A 16,233-nucleotide genomic window follows, 5' to 3' on the forward strand; every position below is an offset into this window, starting at 1 on the left:
GCTAAGCTGTTGCTCTTCTCGCTAGATACCAAGCTGTGCCATTCCCTCTCTGCAGACAGCAGAAAGGGGCGAAACACGTACGCTACGGTTAAGGAGGAGGTTCTAGAGGCCATGGGTATGAACGATGGGAGTCCTTTCTCCCGAGTGGAGTAAACAGTGCAGCTCTATGGGGAGACTCCACAGGCTTTCGCTGACAGGTTGTGGCCAGTCTACGAAAGGGCCTGTAGTGGGGTTCTTGCCTGGGCCCATCTGAACCCTAATGAGCTGGCTCACTGGCTCCGCAGCCTGGTGGCAAACAGCTTACCTGGAGTAAAGGCAAAAGCCGAGGTCTGGTTCGATCCAAGAGATCCCAGAACCACCGAGGAGACAGTGGTCAGACAGTTGACATTGGCTTACTGGAACGGTAGAGGGACAGAGGAGCCCTCCTCTAAAGGAAGGGTCCATGAGATTAAACCCAGCCAAGGCAAGAGAGAGTGGCATCAGGAAGGTAGGAACCCTCCCCACAAAGGGGGCGAGTGTTTTGGGTGTGGGAAAAGTGGGCACTGGAGGAAGGACTGTAGGAACCCATGGAAAGAGACACTCTTCAGCCCCAGCCCGTAAGGCCGGGGCAGGAACACCCGACTCATATGAGACACTCGTAGCCGCCCTACAGATGCTCATAAACGGACAGGGAGCAGCAGCTATCGCAACCGGTGCAGTAGCCGGTACGGTAAAACCCTCTGCTCCAACCCACCCAGATGCATGACTAGAGTCAGCGCAGCCTGTGTACCTGTGTTCTCTAGAGTACGATGCCTGGAAGAGACCGTGCATTACGATGGAGGTGGAGAAAGTGAAAGGGACCTACCTGCTAGATACTGGTGCTTCCAGCACCCTTGTATATGCAGATAACCCAGCTACCTCACCTCTATCGAACGGGGTCCTGTACAGTCTAGTGGGGTTCACAGGCAATGAGCAAACTGGTTCATTTTCCATCCCGCTCACCATTCAGTTAGGGACACTCAAAACCAAATGGAAGTGTGTCCTGATGAAATGGGAGCAGAAGGGAAAAGGGATCCTGGGGGCTGATTTTATCATTGGCCACCAGATCCCAGTGGATCTCAGGAACCACTGTCTATGGGGAGCCATAGTGACTGACAGGGAAGGTGAGGTGGCGGTGATCCCAGAAAAGGGGACCAAGGGAATATTGTGTACCGTGAAGCCAAAGGAGGGTTATGACTTGGAATTACTGGTCAGTAACACCCCAGTGGAGTATCAGGCATATGTACGGGCACATCTTGCAGCATTCGCCACCCACAAACATGACTGTGGTAAGGTAACGGGGGTGGAAGTTAGTATAGAAGGGGACCCCATGACCCGACCACAAAAGCAATATAACTTCCCCAGGGAGGCAGAGGCAGACCTGACAACGGCGCTGGGATCACTAGTAGAGCAAGGAGTGTTAAGACCTATAGCTACCCATGTGAACTCTCCACTGTGGCCGGTTAAGAAACCGGACAACTCATGGAGGGCCACCGTGGACTATCGAGTACTAAATAAGAATATCCCTGCCTGTGCACCCACTGTAGCAGCCGTAGCGGATCTCATAGGGAGTATTCCAACATCCGCGACCACTTTCACAGTGCTGGACATTTCAAATGGTTCTGGTCCATTCCTTTAAAGCGGGAGGACCAGTACAAGTTCGCCTTTACCTTTAAGGGCCAACAATACACGTGGAACTGTCTTCCCCAAGCCTTCCACAATAGTCCCAGCATTTTTCACCAATGTATGGCGAACTGTTTAAAGGGCTTTAGTAGACCCCAGCAGTTAGTGCAGTATGTGGATGACCTGCTCCTGTTCACTGATCAGGGGGAGGAGCATGGCCCACTGCTGGCTGAGCTGCTGGAGCTGCTAAAAGAAGAAGGGTTTAAAGTAAACCCCAAGAAGGCACAGATCGGCCAGAAGGAAGTCAAATTCCTGGGGCTGATGATGCGTGCTGGGGAAAGGGCCATCGACAAGGCCAGAAGGGAGGCAGTACAGGAGTTACCAGCCCCCAACACAGTGACAGGGATAAAATCCTTTCTAGGGCTCACCGGGTACTGCAGAGACTTCATTGAGGATTATGCAGCCACCGCAGCCCTCTGCTCAGGCTCCTACACAAGGGTGTAGAGTGGCACTGGGATGAGGGTTGCGAGGCAGCATTTAATCAGCTCAAGAAGGACTTGCAGACCGCGCCAGCCTTGGGAGCAATAGATGTAGGAAAGGAGTTTTTCCTGGAGGTGGCAGCCAGCGGGGACAGTTTGAGCTCAGTGCTGCTTCAAGAGCGGCACGGCCAGCTGAGGCCGGTGGTTTACTCCTCCAGGATCCTCACAGATGTGGAGAAGGGGTACTCCAACTGTGAGAGACACCTCCTAGCCACGCATTGGGCAGTGAAAAGATCCTTGATCTTCATGGGAGGGTCTCCTATAACACTCCTAACCCACCACACACCTACTCAGATGCTCCTAGATGGGAGGATTAAGGACGGGACGGTGAGCAGTGCCCGCATTGCTCGCTGGACCCTGCTCCTCTCCCAGATGGACCTCAGAGTGGAAGGGCCCCGCGAGCCGAGGCTCGCAGCCAACCTAATATATCCAGGGAAAGCCCACAGGTGCTCCATAGAAGGGGTATGGGAGGTGAACATTGGCCTTCGGGCTGGGTTACACCCTACAGGCCGGGACATCTACGTGGACGGGTCCAGCATGGTATCTGCTGGCGAACGACTCACTTTACGACCCAAGGGCAGGTATTGCCCTGGCAATCAAGCTCCCCAGCACCATGAGCGCCCAGCATTCTGAACTGTCCACCATAATGTACGTGGTGACCCACCCCGAGGAATTCCCCACCCCATACACGATTTGCTCGGACAGTATGTTCACCTGTAATTCATGTACGGAGTACCTGGCTATCTGGTCCCGTCGCGGATACACGTCCACTGACGTGAGACCCCTGGCAATCAAGCCCTTGCTGGAGAAAATCATGACCGCGGTGGGGGAAGAGGGAAAAGTCTGCATACATAAGGTGAAGGCCCATTCAAAAACCGAACCCCGTGCAGAGGGAAACCAACAGGCTGGCAAACTGGCCAAAGAAGGTGCCCGCACGGGAAAGTTCTGGGATCCCTATGACACCGGCCGCATAGCAGCGGTCAAGAATAAGAACAGGGCAACAGAGAGTACAGGGATAGCTTTGGCCCCGGACTTAAAAACAGTTCAGGCACAGGACCCAGTCCTGAAAGCTGTCCTGAATGCGCTCGCTAGAGGAGAGAGTAGAAGGTCCGTACGGCACAGTAGCCATTACCATTAAGGAAGGCATGCTGTTTAAAGAGGGACAATGGGTCGTGCCACAGCAGCACCAGAGGGAATTCCTAAAACTGGCCCATGAGGGTCCAGGAGCGGGACACCCCGGGCCTGAGACCACCTGGCAACGGGTGGAACAGGCAGGATGGTGGCCGGGACTCAGGGAGAACGTCCGCGAGTTCTGTGCGAACTGCCTGGTGTGTGCTGCGAACAACCCTGACCCCCTGAAAAGGAAGGTGTCCCTAGAACATGTCAGGAGGGTAGCGGGACCATGGCAGTCAATCCAAATTGACTACATCGGGCCCCTACCCACCGCCCAGGGAGGCTACAAATACTGCTGAGTCCTGGTGGACGTGTTCTCAAAATGGGTTGAAGCCTTCCCCTGCCGAACAGCCACCGCACTAGGGACAGCTAAGATTCTAGTGAGGGAAGTGTTCTCCCGGTGGGGACTCCCACAGTATGTGGAGTCGGACCAGGGGAGCCATTTCACCGGGCAGGTAATGCAGGCAACCCTTTAGGTGCTCGGCATTGAGGGGAAATGGCATGTTGCCCACAATGCACAGTCATCTGGTATTGTGGAGCGTTAAAACCGCACCATTAAAGAAAGGCTGCGGAAGGAAACGGGAGACTCACCCCAAAAGTGGGTGGAGGTCTTACCATTGGTCCTAATGGGGATCCGAGCCAGCCAGTCAAAGAGCACCGGGTATTCCCCATACGAGCTCATGATTGGCCGGATCATGCGGACCCTCACCCATGTTCTAGCCCCGGTGCTCACAGAAGGTCAGCTCAGCGAGGTGAACCGGGACCGGTTTGTCAGGAACCTGTTTGAACACCTCAAACAGATTCACTGGCAGGCTGCTCGTAACATGGGCAGACAGCATTAGGGGAACCGATTGCTGCTAGAACCCAGCAAACACCACGAATGGGAGATAGGGGACCAGGTCATGGTGAGGAACTATGCTCGGGTCAGGGTTTTTGAAGCATTATATATGGGGCCATACAGCATTGTGGACAAGGCAAGCCCGATGGTCTATGCCATAAAGCTGCCCCATCGTACTAAGTGGTTCCACATCAACCAGTGCAAGCTGTACAACCCAGGGTCAGCCAAGCACAGAGGGCATCCGGGAGGGTTGAACTGTCCTCAGGACAGGGACCCTCCGTTGGCCGCCCCCGATGGTGGAGGGCCCACAGGGAATGTGGCAGGATCAGAAACCGTGCCTATAGTGGTGGTGAATTGCAGTACTGGAGGGGCTATCCCACCCATCGTTTGGGATTCGGACGCACCCCCAGGAACCCAAGCCCTGAGAAGAACCCTCCGTACACCACGGCCAAAGATACCGTGGTCACCGGCATCTGAGCCTCAACGATTCTACCCTAGGAGAAGGGCAGCCCGACAGGAATGGCCGAAGGTCAGAAGTACAGAGGCTGCTCAGAGTAGGGACCACCAGCCAGCCGCCTCCAGCGGTGAGGGTCTCACAGGAGCAGTAGCAACGAGCTGTCCCAGAGATAAGGGTCTCCAGCTCACTGGCTGCGGGGAAACCCTAGCATCCAGGCGGCTATCAGGCCGCACAAGGCATGGGCCTGACAGGGACTAACCAGGCCACCCGGAGACGGGTGGCGGTTGTACATAGCTCTAATTTTAGTTTAAGGCAGCTGACTGCACCATTTTACATTTTAAGGTTTAGTTTAGAATTGAGGGTAATGTTGCAGTAATGGTTAAGTGATTATTTTGAGTTTGTCTTGTGTGTCAGCCAGCCTGAGAGCAGTTCTCAAGGACAGGATCCAGACATTACCGGGTGATGGACAAATTGATGTTATTTAATTTTAATCCATGTTTTTTTCCCTTCTGTAATGTGATTGTACGTTGCCTATATGCTGGTGAATATAATGTAACTGAAATGAAATGTAACTGTGCTGAAATGCAATTGTAGTGATTGAACCCCCTCCAAGCTGGGAGGGTATAAATGTAAAAGGTTTGTACCTGTAAAGGGAAAAGTGTGCATCTATGGTGATGTTGCATAAGTGTAATGCATTTTGGGTATTAGTTTAGCTAAGTTACGGGGAAGGTTATCTCTTCGGAGTCAGGAACTTTGCTCACCTCGAAGAATGATACCATAAGTGATATGATATCACAGGGGGGAATGTAGAATTTACCAATATCTCGCAAAGATTCCAGGTGCCTTTCCCCTGCAGAGGAGAAGAATCCCTTTCTGGGCTTTTAAAATGAGTTTAAAGGGGCAGACGAAGCCTGCGGGGGATAAAAGGGGATGCATTCATGGAGACCCCCCCCCCCCAGTGTTTGGACTCATAGGAAAGGGAATTCAAAATGGACCTAAATTACAGAAGCTTGAGATCCCCTGAACATCTATGGGAAGGAGCATATCAATTTTAAGATTCTACAACATTTTGGCTGCGAAAAAGAGTTACCAAATACAGGAGGTGGGGCCAATATCTGAAGCAAATTCGTGTATTAAAGACCCCAGGCTATTCACCCCCTAAGAGATAATCGAATTACCCAATCAAGCACAATGGAAATCATGGTCAGAAAAACTGGACAATCCTAAAACAATGCAAAACCAGTGATAGCACATTCTCACACCCTAATCGAGTTACTGCTGACAAAGAAGACATTTGAAAATCAATGGACAGAACAGTTTAAACAGAGCCCAAGAGATTTGATGGGAGATAACGGAGCCTTATTTTTGGGGATATATCTATCCCCCAGTTTTATAAGGAAAGACTAGCAAAACACAGAAACTAGCAGAACACAGGCTAGCAGAATACAGAATGAAGCAGAACACAGACTCAAAAGGAACACAGACAGACACAAGCAGCCGGAGTGAAGAAATGGAGTCGTGAAGGAACCTACAAGAAATCGTCAAGGACCGACTGAGCACAAGGCCCACGAAATGGAAGGTTGTCAGCAACCAAATTGACAAACCCGGGCTACCACAACCAGTGAAACGACCAACCAAAACCAACTCAGCAAAAACCGAAGAATCGACATTTATTTCCACTCAACAATCTACTTCTGAACGGCCAACGGGTGAGAAATTACCTAAAGGGACTAACTAAAACCCACGAAAGTGGGTACTTATCCCATACATCCGAAACGCAACTTACCGCATCAACGGACGCACTCCAACCGAAGACTACGCAGTCCGAAGTCCTCTCCTCCATCCGGGGTACGGCTCGCCTAGAAGGCCAAGTGCAGCGAACCCCGAAACCGTGATTCACCGGCAACTGTCTAAAGGGATTGGTGAGCATAGTCCCCTGAACCCTCAGAGCTATAACTTAGTTAGTTAAGGGAATTGGGAGGGGGGAGGCTGGGATAACTTGTGTAAATGTATCTGCATTCTCTTCTTTACCCCATTTAGAGTTTAAGCTGTATTCTTTTCTTCACAGGCTGTAATTTGACATTTTATTCAATGTGTTGTACCCCTCAGTGTGTATTGGTCTGTGTGTGTTATTAAAGGTGTGCCTTTTATTTCTTTATAAACACAATAAAGCCATATCTGCTTCCTACCTTGAAACCGATTGTCTGTCCAAATCTGTCACAGTCCCTTCATAATTCCAGTGTCTAGAACCAAGGGTGTGGGAGCGATTCGGAACCGCTTATATAAGGTCAGAAGGGAAAGCTGACCCCCTGAAAACCACCCCTTACAATTGTCAACTGTGTCAATTAATTAATTATGAGTACTCTTGTGCCGTGCATTCACACTCACTTGGAGCTGGCTTGAGTCTGTCTTAAATTCATTTCCCTTAGGTTATAGAGGTGAAAAGGATAGTGCACATACTCCCTACCCTACCAGTCTTGTATCCAAACATTTTTAACCTGCGCACCTCTGTTTAAACTCTAACTTTTCTCACCGTTCACCTGCCAAGTGTCAGCTGAGTTGTGAAGAATAAAAGTCTCTGCTTTGTTCATGTTGCATGTGCTGGTTTGGATGCAATCAATATATTCCTTGGCCAAACTGCTGAGACTTCACATCTCATTCCTTTCCCTGGCAGGAAGAGTACCCTTAAAATATTATTCAAATTTTTTTGGGCCATTTGCTTTTGTCTTGTATTCTCCAGTGAGTCTATTCAGCACAAAAAACCCACAGTGAAATCATTAGTAGTTGGCAGCAGCTGCATTTAAAATATAATCACTCTGTGTCCCATTGAGGCATCATTTTATAAATTCTGGTATGTTCGTGACATGATGAGGCCAGTGTTATCACAGCGAACTAATTCAGCAGTCCTTATCTCGTCCAGTGCTCATTTTGTTGCGGGTCAGCTGAAAGTGTAAAGGGCTCTTTGTGCTTTGGTTCAGCTCTGTTTTTTCTTCTCAGCAGCGAGCATGCAGTAGGGAGCTGTGGCCATGCCAATTGGTGCAATACAATGTTGTTACAGTAAGTGGAACTGACCACATGATGCGCAAGCATGTTACGTGCAGTTTGAGTCACAGGTGCACAAATACATCAGACATAAAAGAAAAAAATAAAGACTTGCATTTTTTAGCGCCTTTCACGACCACCAGATGTCTCAAAGCGCTTTACAGCCAATGAAGTACTTTTGGAGTGTAGTCACTGTTGTAATGTGGGAAACGCGGCAGCCAACTTGTGCACAGCAAGCTCCCACAAACAGCAATGTGATAACGATGAGACAATCCATTTTAGTTATATTGATTGAGGGATAAATATTGGTCAGGACACCGGGGACTTCAAAGTAGTGCCATAGGATCTTTTACACTCACATGAGAGGGCAGATGGGGCCTTGGTTTAATGTCTCGGACAGTTCAGTGCTCCCTCAGCACTACACTGGAGTGTGAGCTTAGATTTATGTGCTAAAGTCCCTAGAGTGGGACTTGAACCCACAACCTTTTGACTCAGAGGCAAGTGTGTTACCCACTTAGCCACAGCTGACACTGTTTACAAGGGGGTGTATCCTTAAAATAAGAAAGTGCAGAGAAATATCGAAATTGCCCCTTTTTGCATTACCCATTAGCGCCTCCGGGGTGCACTAATGGGGCACAAAACACGTTTAGACCGGGGGGTGGGGGAGGCATTACTGGCTCCCGTGGAGTTACCCGGACGTTACCAGAGGCCCCCCGGGTGTAGTGGCCCGTGCCGCCGCACAACCGGCAGAGACATCATCGCCGTGTATAGTGCCGCATGCCGATCCCTTTCTGTCTCGCGGCAGATTTTGCCCTGTGCCCCATGAGGCTACCGCGAGCAGTGTCAGCACCAGCCTCACGGGTCACAGACCAGGCCGACATCCGCTCGGGGGACGAAAGTTAAAGGGGTGGTCTCGAGCGCCCTGCGCCGCCATCTTGGCGGTTTTGCCGACAACCGGTCGGCCCGACTTCTTCGTCCCTTGCATGGCTGAGGTCACCATCGTGCACCCCGGCACTCCGTTGTAGCCTCGGCACCACGCTGCTCTGTTGGCCTAGTGGAGGCCATCTGAGGCCGTGCAGAGTGCGCAGGAGCCCTTCCTTTTAAGCAAATGTGAGGGGCATTGAACCACGCCAGCGTTACACAGAGATTCTTCGTAGCGGTGCCGATCATGCACCGGCATCGGGACCTGCCACAAGAGGAAATGGAGCACGTGAGATTGCGCTCCACTTCCTGTGAGGGGCGGTAACCGCAATTTCGCGGCCAGGGCAGGACATCCATGCGGACGCAAGAAGTCCCGCCCTGACCTGGTTACCACCCCCAATCAAGGTGCTGCAGAATTTCTCCCCCCCCCCCGCCAGGGCTTTGATTGCATAAAAGGAGTTTCAGAATTGAAAAAAATCTACATTCTACTCTGGATACCTGTTTCCATGGTGATGGAGTGATCGAGATACATATTTGCGCTTCTTTCTCAATATAGTTTTAAAGGTCTTAAAAGTCTGACATCAGCCAACCCTACATGTGTTCATGTGACTCTCCCTATGATTGCCAGGTAATGTAACATGCACACCCCTTCCCCCTTTTTTCCTTCGCATGCATGCGATCTGTCAAAAGGATTTTTGACAGATCGCAAGAGCCGGGTTTAGGCACATACACTTCGTATACCTAAACCCGGAACTGTGGGAACCCGACGGGCATGTGTGCACTTCATACGCACCCGTGGGGAACGCAATTTCAGGCACATTATTTAACAATAGAGGGGTGGCTGGTGCAGTGGGATAACTTATTGTCCAACTGTTGTGCCTGAGAATGAGCAACTATAATCATAAGCTATATGTAAATGCACAAATATGATATTTAAGTTCTGCATTTGTAACAGCAATGTCAATTTTGTCTCAAATATGTAAATGTGCAGCAAGAGGAGACTTTAGTTATGCGTTGCTTGTTATTCAAAGGTAGTAATATTCTTGCTTTTGATTTCTAATTGTGCGAACAAAGCCTGGTCCCTGTGCACCCTGTAGAAAGCTTTTGAGAGTGAACAGTTTAAGGTGAAGTCATACGCAGCCATGTGAAAATTGGTCCAATTAAGATGTTATAGCAATGGGCTGTTTTGTGGATCAGCAAATTACTGGCAGTGTAACAAGCAAGAATATGGTATTCTGATCAAAGTGGAACCTGATGAATAAAAAGCAAAATCCTGCTGATGCTTTAAGTCTGAAATATAAAACAGATAATGCAGGAAACACATATCAGATCAGTCAGAATCTGTCAGAAAGTCAAGTTAACATTTCAGGTACGGATGCTACCCACTACGTAATCTCTTCCACATTGGGGAAACCAAACACAGGTTAGGTGACTAATACAAAAGCAAAATACTGTTGATGCTGTAAATCTGAACTAAAAGCAGAAAATGTTTGGAAATATTCAGCAAGTCAGGCAGCGTGTGATGGAAGGTCATCGACCTGAAACGTTGGGAGTCATTTTGGGTGTGTTTCGGTCAGGTGGGATGTTAAAATTAAAAAAATCTCAAACCCGACGACAAACCACCTCTAACCCGCCCACTTCCAATTTTAACAGAGGTCGGACGGGGAGGGAGAGGGTGGCCAACCAACCCACTCCCAGTAGGCAGGTTGGAAATTTAAATGTTACAAAAACTCATATTTAACATCTCTTCCAGGTGTAGCCCTGACTGGCCGGTTTTCCTGGACCTCAGGAAACCCGACAGCTAAAGGGAGGTGAGGACTGCTTTGTGGAAGAGGTAGGTGCCTTTTCCAGCACTGCTTGAGGACCAAGAGGAGCAGTAGTGCTTCTCCCACCCACCCCCAAGCAAACCTTCTTCCCTGCTCGCCATCGGAACACCCCCGATCCAAAGGCCTCCTTCTCCGTGATCAGACCCTCCGATCGAAGGATCGGATCCCACCCACCCCCAACTGGGATTGGTGATCATCGTCCCTCCTCCCAAGATCTGGATCACGCTTCCACTAATCGAGCTGCAGGCATCTGACCACCTCCTGGGCATGTGGCCTTCTCCGGAGTGTTACCCGCCCGACAGGGAAACAAGCCAATTAATCAGGCTGGCTTCTCGGCAGGGATCCTGCTTGAAAATAAAGATGCCTGCTGTAATGTTAAATCTCCACAGTGTGTGACCAAAACTCCTCCGCCCCCCCCCAACCCTCCCCACTCACAAGACCTGTCCCAGTAAATATCAGGGCCTTTAACTCTGTTTTTTTCTCCACAGATACTGCCTGACCTGTTGAGTATTTCGAGCATTTTCCGTTTTTATTACGGGTTAGCTGATTGTTTTGCCGAACACCTCCATTTTATCTCCCAGTACAACCTTAAGCTACCTGTGGCTCACCACTTTAACTTGCCCCATCCCCATTCCCAATCTGACCTCTCTATCATTGACTTCATACACTGTTCCAACCAAGCTCAATGCAAGCTTTAAGGCCAATTTCTCATCTTTCTCCTGGGCATCATGCAACCCTTCGGTCCGAACACTGACTTCAGTAACTTCAGACTTCAGCTACATTTTTAAACTTGTTTTAATTTCATACCTGAAGTCTACGTTTTCCCTGATTTCCATCTCTCCAATTGTTCCAATTAACTTGCTTTTGCACAGGCCTCCCACTTCTTTTGCTATTTATACACTTTGTTTATTTAATGCCTTGCTTGATATGATCTGTTATATGGGCTGTCTGTACTTTTTTCTATATATTTACCCACACCCCCCTTTTCTGTCTGTATTAGTAAGCCTTTCTGCCTCTTATTTTTTATTTCTGAAGAATTCCCTGCATCCAAAGTGGTAACTTTTCTGAACGCGTCAGTCGGAATCTGTGGTGTGCGTCCAGCATTTTCTCTTTTTGGAGCTTGATGTGAAAGGCTTGAGCAGGTGTAATGTTAAAAATATGCCCAGTGCCAAACACTTGAATGACTTGTAGTACAGCGTGACTGATGCTGCAAACCAAGTGAATAATCTGTTCTCTTGTGCCTTAAAGAACTGGATTTTACTTGGATTGCAATTCTATCCATTTTCCAACATTCTATGGATTCTGCATCAGTTCCTATGGATTGGAGGGTAGCTAATGTAACCCCACTTTTTAAAAAAGGAGAGAGAGAGAAAACAGGGAATTATAGACTGGTTAGCCTGATATCGGTGGTGGGGAAAATGTTGGAATCAATTATTAAAGATGTAATCGCAGCGCATTTGGAAAGCAGTGACAGGATCAGTCCAAGTCAGCATGGATTTATGAAAGGGAAATCATGATTGACAAATCTTCTAGAGTTTTTTGAGAATGTAACTAGTAGAGTGGTCAAGGGAGAACCAGTGGATGTGGTGTATTTGGATTTTCAAAAGGCTTTTGACAATGTCCCACACAAGAGATTAGTGTGCAAAATTAAAGGGTATTGGGGGTAATGTATTGACGTGGATAGAGAACAGGTTTTCATTCAGGAAGCAAAGAGTAGGAATAAACGGGTCCTTTTCAGAATGGGAGGCAGTGACTAGTGGGGTACTGCAAGGTTCAGTGCTGGGACCCCAGCTATTTACAATATACATTAATGATTTAGATGAAAGAATTGAGTGTAATATCTCCAAGTTTGCTGATGACACTAAGCTGGGTGGCAGTGTGAGCTGTGAGGTGGATCGTAAGAGGCTACAAGGTGACTTGGACAGGTTAGGTGAGTGGGCAAATGCATGGCAGATGCAGTATAATGTAGATAAATGGGAGGTTATCCACTTTGTGGCAAAAACAGGAAGGCAGAATATTATCTGAATGGTGACAGATTAGGAAGACGGGGAGGTGCAACGAGACCTGGGTGTCATGGTACATCAGTGATTGAAAGGTGGCATGCAGATACAGCAGGCGGTGAAGAGGAATTGAGTGTAGGAGCAGGGAAGTCTGACTGCAGTTGTACAGTCCTTGGTGAGGCCACCCCTTGAATATTGTGTGCAGTTTTGGTCACCTAATCCAAGGAAGAACATTCTTGCTATTGAGGATGTGCAGCGAAGGTTCACCAGACTGATTCCCGGGATGGCAGAATGGACATATGAAGAAAGACTGGATCGACTAGGCTTATATTCACTAGAATTTAGAAGAATGAGAGGGGATCTCATAGAAACATACAAAATTATGACGGGATTGGACAGGTTAGATGCAGGAAGAATGTTCCCAATGTTGGGGAAGTCCAGAACCAGGGGTCACAGCCTAAGGATAAGGGGTAAGCCATTTAGGACCGAGATGAGGAGAAACTTCTTCACTCAGAGAATTGTGAACCTGTGGAATTCTCTACCACAGAAAGTTGTTGAGGCCAGTTCGTTAGATATATTCAAAAGGGAGTTAGATGTGGTCCTTACAGCTAAAGGGATCAAGGGGTATGGAGAGAAAGCAGGAATGGGGTACTGAAGGAATGATCAGCCATGATCATATTGAATGGTGATGCAGGCTCCAAGGGCCGAATGGCCTACTCCTGCACCTATTTTCTATGTTAAAAAGGCCAGCCATCTTGTAATGTAATCAGTTTGGGCCCTAATAACGTAGAGCCAGATTTGTACTAGTTCAGAGTTTATAGTATTCAGTCTATTGAGTTATTGCATACACAACATTTGGTGATGAGGTAACAAGAACCTTCGCATGCAAAAATGAGTACAATTGGAATTCTAGAGCGATTCATGGAGGGAGAAGATTGGGCAGACTTTGTAGCCCGCTTGAACCAGTATTAGTGACCAACAAAATGGAGAAAGAGGCAGGCGCAGTTTGGCGCCGGGTGGTCCTGCTCACGGTTTGCGGTCCGAAAATCTATGGACTCCTAAAGAATCTCCTCTTGACCTTAAGTCCAATGGACAAGGACTATGAAACATTGTGCGCTCTGGTATATGACCATCTTAAACCAGATGAAGGCATCATCATCTCAAGATATCGATTCTATACTCACGTTTGTTCTGAGGGCCAGGATGTATCGGAATTCGTTGTCGACCTAAGACGTCCAGCTGGACCGTGTAAGTTCAAAACTGCGTTGGCAGACATGCTGCGGGGCTTTTTTGTAAACGACATCAACCACGAGGTGATCCTGCGTAAGCTACAGGTGGCGGAGGCGCTGGATTTGAGCAAGGCCATCACGATTGCCCAATCATGCATGATGACAGACAAAAGCTTAAAGCAGATATAATTGAAAAATCAGAACTCGGCAAGTATTGTAAACAAGATAGTATCATTGTTTGGCAGAGCTGCATATGGCAGGGCCTACCCGACTGCATACGCGAAACCTGTGGCTGCTCAAAGTCCGCCAATGGGAATGAATCCGTTATCACTGAATTGGCGTTGTGGGGGAAATCATCGGCATCATCAGTGTTGATTTAAACAGTATATTTGTAAAGGCTGTTCAAGAGTGGGGCATCTCTAGCGCATGTGTCCGCAACTGAGCAAGCATGCTGCGACACACCACGTGGAGGATGATGACCAGTCTAGCGCGGATCCGGATATGCAATCCGAGATACCAGAGGAGGAAGTGTATGGACTGTATTTATTCCTAACAAAGAGCCAACCGATAATGATTAATGTAAAACTTAATGGTTTGCCGGTATTGATAGAAATGGACACGGGTGCGAGTCAATCAATAATGATCCAGAGGACATTCGACAGGCTGAGGCCTAAGCTGAGTCTAGTCAATGCCAAGTTGCGTACGTACACTAAAGAATTCATAACGGTGATTGGCAGTGCAGTAATCAAGGTGTCGTATGATAGTGCGGTTCACGATTTACTCCAGGTAATGGTCTAAAGCTGCTCAACAGGAACTGTTTAGAAAAAATCAAATGGAACTGGAACGAGATCAAAGTGTTGTCATCGGAGGAGGACACTCCATGTGCTGAGCAAGTTTCCTTCGCTGTTTGAACCAAGCATCATCAATTTCACGGGAGCCAAGGTGCAGATCCACGTGTACTCGAATGCAAGCCCATTGCAAGGCAATCCATCCTAAAGCTCTGGCAGTTCTGTACATGATGAGGGACAAGGTCGAAATTGAACTGGACAGACTCCATGTGAAGGGATCATATCACCGGTCAAATTTAATAAATGGGCCAGCCCCATTGTTCCCGTGTTGAAAAGTGATGGCACTGTCAGGATTTGTCAAGACTACAAGGTTACGATCAACCGCGTTTCGAAACAGGATCAGTACCCGTTACCGAAGGCTGATGACCTGTTTGCAACGCTAGACGGGGGGGAAGTCATTCACCAAACTAGATCTGACATCGGCCTACATGACACAGGAGCTGGTCAACACATCGAAGAAACTTACGTGCATCAGCATTCATAAAGAACTGTTTATCTACAACAGGTGCCCTTTTGAAATTTGCTCAGCTATACCCATATTTCAGAGGAACATGGAGAGTCTACTGAAGTCCGTTCCCAGAACTGTTGTGTTCCAAGATGATCACAGGTCATGACTCCTCCGAACATCTGAACAACTTGGAAGAGGTTCTACATCGTCTGGACAAAGTGGGACTCAGACTGAAACGCTCGAAGTGCGTCTTCATGGCACCGCAAGTCGAATTTCTGGGGAGGAAAATTGCTGCTGATGGTATCAGGCCTAAGGACTCGAAACCCAAGGCCATCAAAAATGCACCCAAGCCTCAGAATATGACGGAGCTGCGTTCATTCCTTGGTCTACTCAACTACTTTGGCAATTTCTTACCTAGATTGAGCATCTTATTAGAGCCACTGCACATGCTGTTAAGAAAAGGCGACAACTGGGTTTGGGGTGCATCTCAAGATAGAGCTTTTGAGAAAGCTACTTTGAGGGCAGGAAAAAGAGTGGGAGCGTGACAGTGATAGGGGATTCAATGGTGAGGGGAATAGATAGGCGTTTCTGCGGCCGCAACCGAGACTCCAGGATGGTATGTTGCCTCCCTGGTGCAAGGGTCAAGGATGTCTCGGAGCGGGTGCAGGACATTCTGAAATGGGAGGGAGAACAGCCAGTTGTCGTGGTGCAGATTGGTACCAACGACATAGGTAAAAAAGGGATGAGGTCCTACGAAACGAATTTAAGGAGCTAGGAGCTAAATTAAAAGTAGGACCTCAAAAGTAGTAATCTCGGGATTGCTACCAGTGCCACATGCTAGTCAGAGTAGGAATCGCAGGATAGCGCAGATGAATACGTGGCTTGAGCAGTGGTGCAGCAGGGAGGGATTCAAATTCCTGGGGCATTGGAACCGGTTCTGGGGGAGGTGGGACCAGTACAAACCGGACGGTCTGCACCTGGGCAGGACCGGAACCAATGTCCTAGGGGGAGTGTTTGCTAGTGCTGTTGGGAAGGAGTTAAACTAATATGGTAGGGGGATGGGAACCAATGCAGGGAGACAGAGGGAGACAAAAAGGAGGCAAAAGCAAAAGACAGAAAGGAGATGAGGAAAAGTGGAGGGCAGAGAAAGCGAAGGCAAAGAACAAAAAGGGCCACTGTACAGCAAAATTCTAAAAGGACAAAGGGTGTTAAAAAAACAAGCCTGAAGGCTTTGTGTCTTAATGCAAGGAGTATCCGCAATAAGGTGGATG

Source organism: Pristiophorus japonicus, chromosome 4, assembly GCF_044704955.1.
Source record: "Pristiophorus japonicus isolate sPriJap1 chromosome 4, sPriJap1.hap1, whole genome shotgun sequence".
Taxonomy (NCBI): domain Eukaryota; kingdom Metazoa; phylum Chordata; class Chondrichthyes; family Pristiophoridae; genus Pristiophorus; species Pristiophorus japonicus.